The sequence below is a fragment of the Notothenia rossii genome, assembly GCF_949606895.1.
Source record: "Notothenia rossii genome assembly, chromosome: 3".
Lineage (NCBI taxonomy): Eukaryota > Metazoa > Chordata > Actinopteri > Perciformes > Nototheniidae > Notothenia > Notothenia rossii.
The window spans coordinates 79741525-79747784 of NC_136901.1; the positions used below are offsets into that span (position 1 = coordinate 79741525).

Consider the following 6260-nt stretch of genomic DNA (forward strand, 5'->3'; position numbering starts at 1 on the left):
CTCTGTCATCCGTCAGACATGTCCTATAAGCACCATGTATCACTGTCAGATGTTTACAAAACACCCTGGGAACATTTTACTACGAGTTCAACTTAAAGTATCCGTAGGTCTATTGGGGGAAAATATTTATTTAAAAGTTTACCAAATGTAGGATATGCTCACTTCCAGCTACCTTAACACATACAAGGAATTTGCTTTGGTGTCTGGTGGTGCAAACATAAACAAAATAACAAATATGATGATTTTACAAAGAAAATGTAATAACAAAAACGATCTAACATTAAAAAAGAATAAAGACAAGTGTTTACAACAAGTTGAAATATACAGGAGAAACTAGAAAAAAAGAAAGCCAAAGAACTTTGTAAAACAAATGTGCAACACAATATGACAATATATTTAGCTCCCTTCTTCTATCACTATATCTCCTATGACTTAGTATTTATGTTTGTGTGTGCGTGTGTGTGTGGGGAGGGGGGGCACATGTGCATGTACTCACCTGCCTATTCTAGAAGCTGAGAGCAATCTCGCCTGTGTAGCATCGCATGTCAAAGCCAGCCTCTCAACTCCCACACAGGACCTGGGGCAATAGTGCGGCCACTTTGAAACACACAAGCCAAACCCTGAATTAACTCTTTCTTAATACCGGTATAACTCCTGCAGATGCAAGTAGGGACCAGATCCACTTTTAACAGCACCTTACAGCTGCAGGACCACGGTACTTTTACTGTCAGCAAAATCGGTCAAATCTGCACTTTTTGAAATCTTTATTCAAAGCTAAAGGTGTAAATCTGGTGCCTGTTGTCAATAATCAAATATTGAACATAAGCTGCAGGACATGTAATCATTTGCATTATGAGTATGTTTTCAGCTATTATTTTAAAGAATAACGTTTGTGGTGAGAGACTCAGCTAACAAGTTTTATCTAAATCATATTCCTAGGATCCAAAACTCTGATAAACTTTAATTATTTATTTTATTAAGTGCATTGCTAAAAGCCCCCAGACCTTATTTTATAAAAAAAGACTTACTTGTGGAATACTTCACATCATTTATTTATTGAATTGAAACTATTTGTATTATTTATGTTATTAATGTAATCTATTAGTTTTAGCCAAATTGATCTGATGCACCACCCAGGTGCTGGTGTTACCAGAGGAACCACGGGGTCATTTTGAAGAGACCTTTTTGTCCCTTGTGGTCCTCACTCTTTCCCAAAATGATGACCGGGTAGATCAAAGAGGATGCTCTAAAGAGAACTCTTAATAGTGACCCCCCTCCCTCCTCCCTGCTTCTTTCTCCCACTGCCCTCATATGCCCACTTAACATCTGAACTCCCTCCTTCTTTCATTCATGCAAATCTCAGCCTTTGCTTTCGTATTTACACACGCGGCTGCAGGGCAAAGGCAGTTTCCCGTTTTATCTGTGCTGAGTTCATAGGAAGTAGCTTGCTGAGTTGTTTTGGTTTGTGTGTTGTTAGTGAAACACGGAGGGTCAAATGCAAGCCTTGGGGGCATGTTTAGGTCACAGAGCAAACCTGGCAAGGTTGATCCCAGTACCTTTGTTACTAACACAAATTTGGTGGCTGTGTGTGTGCTTGCACGTGTGCTCATGCATGTATGCACATCAGTGCATAAACGTCAGGTGAGTTTTTGCTGTCTGTGCTGGTGCAGTCAGAGCCTCTTCATCAGTGCTGACCAAGGCAGCCATCATTGTTCTCGGGCTGTAAATCACCCGGCTGCAATCAGGGCCCTGATCCAGGCTTCTGAGCCCTCTCCACTCCAGATGATTCCCCTCCTGATTGGCCTAACTGGACTCCTGTCTATGGAGGCAGATTAGCATGGATTGTTTTTTCTCTGTAGTATACAGATTGAGCCATGTTAGCATTCACACCTCCACACAGCGGCCAATGGCTCCAGAGGCTCCAAAATGCCAAGGAAAACCAGACTTATAGCTTTGATAACTTAGAAGTAAGAAGTTATGGAGATAAAACAGGAGCCTCTAACGTTACAATGATTCTTTATGACATAGTACTTTCTTGTGCTTTAATTGTTTTCATACTATCAGAGAGAGGTTGATTTAACAAGTTCAGTTTTAAAGCCATGCTGTTGTTGTTTTGCATTAAATAAATACTTCAGCAATGTTAAACTTATGAATGAAGAACACTTTGTTTTCATGCCTCCAAAGTAAACAAACAATCCAACACTGGGAAGTAAATGGGGCCTGCTTTTTTACAACAGAAAAACTACAACACTAGTTTACAAAGTGTAAAACAACATGCGTTACATTCCAAGTCTCATTTATGCCATGGGCTTGTTTGCTGATTGCATTTTTGGCTTAAACCTTTTAAACCAACACACAAATACAAGGTAACAAGGGTTGAGTACATGGTATGTCATTTGTCCTTTTGGGCTGAAGTTTTCCTCTACGGTATTTATTTTAATGTGTGCAGACCTGGTATGTTTACACACCACCGCTTCTTACATTGTGGTATATCAATTCAGTAGAGGAGAGATGCAGCTCTTTAGGACACGATTGTTTTAAAAGGGTGTCAGTATCTATACTGGGGTGTCGAGGATACATATTCAGGTTTATTCATGACCTGATCAGGTGAGACTACTTGTACCTGCTAGAATTCCCACCTACAGCAATCCATGTAGCTCTAACTCCTGGGGTCATTTGTTCTCCCAGTGGGGGGCCATTTGCCTGAGCACCTTGCCAACAGCAATCAAGGCGAGACCAGTGGCCCTTGGCCCCCTATGGAGAGAGACTTGCTTATCTACCAGTATCTATACAGCCATTATGGGAATGACAGCAATCTGAGATACCATGTGCTGTTTTGGAAGTCAGAGGTGCATCTCACATTTATTTTAAAATATGTAGACGTTAGATACATGATGCTTTATGTCGTTATTAAGTACACTCCACCTTGAGAGGTGCTTTAATGGGAGTTTAAGTCATACTTTTAGGGGCTCTCACGCATACATTTACACTGCCAATTTCAATTGTCTGATAAATCATTTTTTAGCATCATTCTGGCATGGTGAACAGCCATAATTAATACAAATCATCCACCGCTGTTGCCATGGAAAATAAGTCGGTATAGGAACAGATCCGAGTGGCTGCTTCGTTTTTGCATTTGTTAACAAAAAGTGGCACAACATTTATTTTATTAACAGATTTAATCTGCTGATTACAAAATATGTTTATTTCTTTTGCATCCAACTGATGCTAGCTCTACTTTCAAATTTGTGACACATTCCTTGCAGATATAAACCTTGGTCGTATTAAATCATCCTAAATATTTATTTACACAAGCTTTTATATTTTACTTTTTTTTATCAATGAACCAGATATTTCCTACACAGTCATTCATATTTTGGACCGCATTTTTAACCAGAATCTCTTCACTTGAGGTGGTATCATTATCAAATGTTAGGTTCATTGAAACATTAAGTGGGATTTTTTCAGGGGGCTCAAAAAAAAAACTCCTACCTCTTCACATCTCTATGATTGGTTGAGTAATGTTGTCGTGGAGACGGTCATTGTGCAGGCCTCGTGGAATCCGGATGACATCACAGTGATTCCGGCTCTGTGTGTTCAGCGATCAGGCCTTCAGGCTGGAACTTCAGCCGTGAGAGACACAGAGACAGGAAGACCAGTGCTGTGTCTCAATTCGGATACTTCCCTTTAGTTCACTGCATGTCGTGCACTGGGAACACTTAGTGCAGTGTGTGAATTTTGACTGTGTAGTGTGGTCTTAATTTGCAGGTGGCTGGTGTGTCTTCACCAGCACTTACAATAACTGCGGTAAGCTAGCTTGCAACAAGCGTTAGCGGAACCAAATTATCACAGAAAGAAAGAAAGATTAGCAACACAAGATTCAAAGCTTTGGCCATTTTTTAGACCTGTTTGAACCATTGCTTTACAGTGCATAAAGAACAAAAATGTTCCTTCATTTGAGGGATTGGCGTAACGATATGACATGAAATGAGGGTATAGAGAGAGTAGTGGCAAATATCAACACAGTTCTTTGTAGCACCCTAATCCGTGGTCTACCTACTGAACATCTTTGATAACTGACTTCAACACTGTGCTTAAATAATTGCACAAAGGGCCCTTTCTTTTACTGACTGTGCAAAACACAGCCCTTACAAGCAATACATTACCATGAACTATATTGATAACTCCTTCAATCTTCATTGCAAATAAAACTACGAACAAAGTCTGAAGCTATGCAGCTGAGGGCTGTACTTGAGCACTTGATATGTTACCCAATGCTTGCTTAGGGTGTAGTATGCCAACATTCGCCATTTGGCACTAAACATTAAGTTCAGCTAAGGCTCACGAGAAATTAGTTTTGTAAGTGCAGAAGCTTTTGACAAGCTGAAGTTTTGACCTGATGATGAGACAAAATGAAGAGTCAGGAGATCAGCAATGTCTGAAGGATTCATCCTCTGTTAAACGTGGATTCATGTACAGAAGTTAAAACCCAAGTCATGCAATAGTTATCAAGATATTTCACTAAAAGAAAAAATATGTCTGCCTGCTGTCAATGGCGCGAGAGTCATCACTCTAGTAGTATTCTTCCTCTTGGGACCATGACTCTCAATGGCAAGACCTTACATCTGGCAAAAGCTTATTAGAAAAACAAGGCTTTCTTCAACTTGGCTTTATCTTTGAGACAATCGGCAAGTCCAGTTGCTTCAGTTAAAGGTGGAAGATTACCCATGCAATTATAACATTTTTACCTGCTTCCAGGAGAAATCTATATTTTTAAATAGATTCTCCATAACTGGTAGTATTTTAAACAGAAAATAATCATGCTGGTCCGAATATAATTAGACTTCAATCGCATGTATGTCTCAGAGTTGAATTACATCAAGCAAGTGAAAAGTTACCGGAGGACAACAAATTAAAGCACCATAAACTATGCTATTTATCAAATCTGTAATTACAATTAATCGCACATTGTTAGCAGGAAACCAAAAAGGAATTTGCACTCAGTTGCTGCCCAAACCAACAATGTCAGTCACTAAAGACTAACATCTCAGTGACTAAGTAATGAATCAGACTAAAGATCCTCTGGTGGAATTATACAAGAGGAGCGAGGGAAGGAGAAGGAGAGAGAGGGAGGGAAATTGCCTCTGGTGTACATATCCTCACGTCTGATAATCCCGCCTCATGTGTCTGAGCGAGACTCTCTTGACATGGGCGTAATGGTAATTATGGTGATTTACGACTTGTTCCTCCAGTTGCTGCCATTATATCACATGGGCAGTATGTTTTTTCTACAAGGGAAGGCGGTGAGTGGATCATCACAATTCTCCCTAATAGAAAAGGGCCTTGCTTTGATTTGGACCAAATGTACGTTATTTGCCCACTCGGAGCAGTTTTGTGTCTGTTGGTGTTGCTTGTGCTTGAGCTTGCATGATAAAGGCGGTTTCTCAGGTTAAATCGTGTAACCTCAATGTTTGCCTAATGCTCACATGTGTATGTGTTGATGTATTATGTATATGTTTGCTTATTGAGTGTGTGTTTGCCTTCACAGGGTGGAGCAAGGGGTCCAGGGGAGGAGGGTGGGGGTGCTTGGACCTCATCTCCCAGGACGTTCTCTGCGTTTTCGGAAACCTGAGCTTCAGCTTGTTAAGACAATGAGGAGAACACGTGAGGCTCTGGCACATGGAGGCTAGGGTTACCTGCTCGCCCTGCCCCGCGCTGAACTTTTGGCCTTGGGAGCAAAACCTCCCAACCCTTATGACTCCTGCACTGCTTCACCTGCCTCCCTGCTCTCTGTCCTCCTTCGCTGGGTACCTCCCTTTCTGATTTCGTGCATCTCGAATTATGTGTGTCAGACAGGTTTTTATTCTGCAACTCCTTATTTCAGTTCCTTGTACAGTTGTCCCCCCTACTCCTGCTCTTTCACGGTGTTGCAGGGCCTTATGAGTAATTACCTAATGAGTGAAAAGCTCATCGGCAGAATTCCTCTGTTTTTGCGTGTTTGCTGTCTGTCTCTCCAGACAAAAGGCTGGCTGGGCCCCTGCCATCAGGTCTCCATCCATCCACAGTCCTCCCACCAGCAGGCAAAACCTGACTTTCAAGTCTCTCACCCACACCTATTGGACTGCTGTCCTCTCACCTGTGCAAATATGAAAGAGAGAGATGGAGAGAAGGTGGGTGGAGAAGAGTGAAATGGAAAAAGATATCCAAGCCTTTGGTTACTGGGTGGGGCACAGAAAATAATACCGCACAGCTGAGCAAAC

At 41.3% G+C, this 6260-nt stretch overlaps 1 long non-coding RNA gene across 1 annotated transcript in view; it reads left to right on the forward strand.

Moving 5' to 3' along the window:
• The first annotated feature begins 5631 nt into the window (after positions 1 to 5631).
• The window catches only part of LOC307034384, a 1509-nt gene continuing 880 nt past the window's right edge, over positions 5632 to 6260 (forward strand). The window contains exons 1-2 of the long non-coding RNA XR_013806875.1: positions 5632 to 5807; positions 6018 to 6170. This is a non-coding gene — a long non-coding RNA (uncharacterized lncRNA). The remainder of the gene's footprint in view (positions 5808 to 6017; positions 6171 to 6260) is intronic.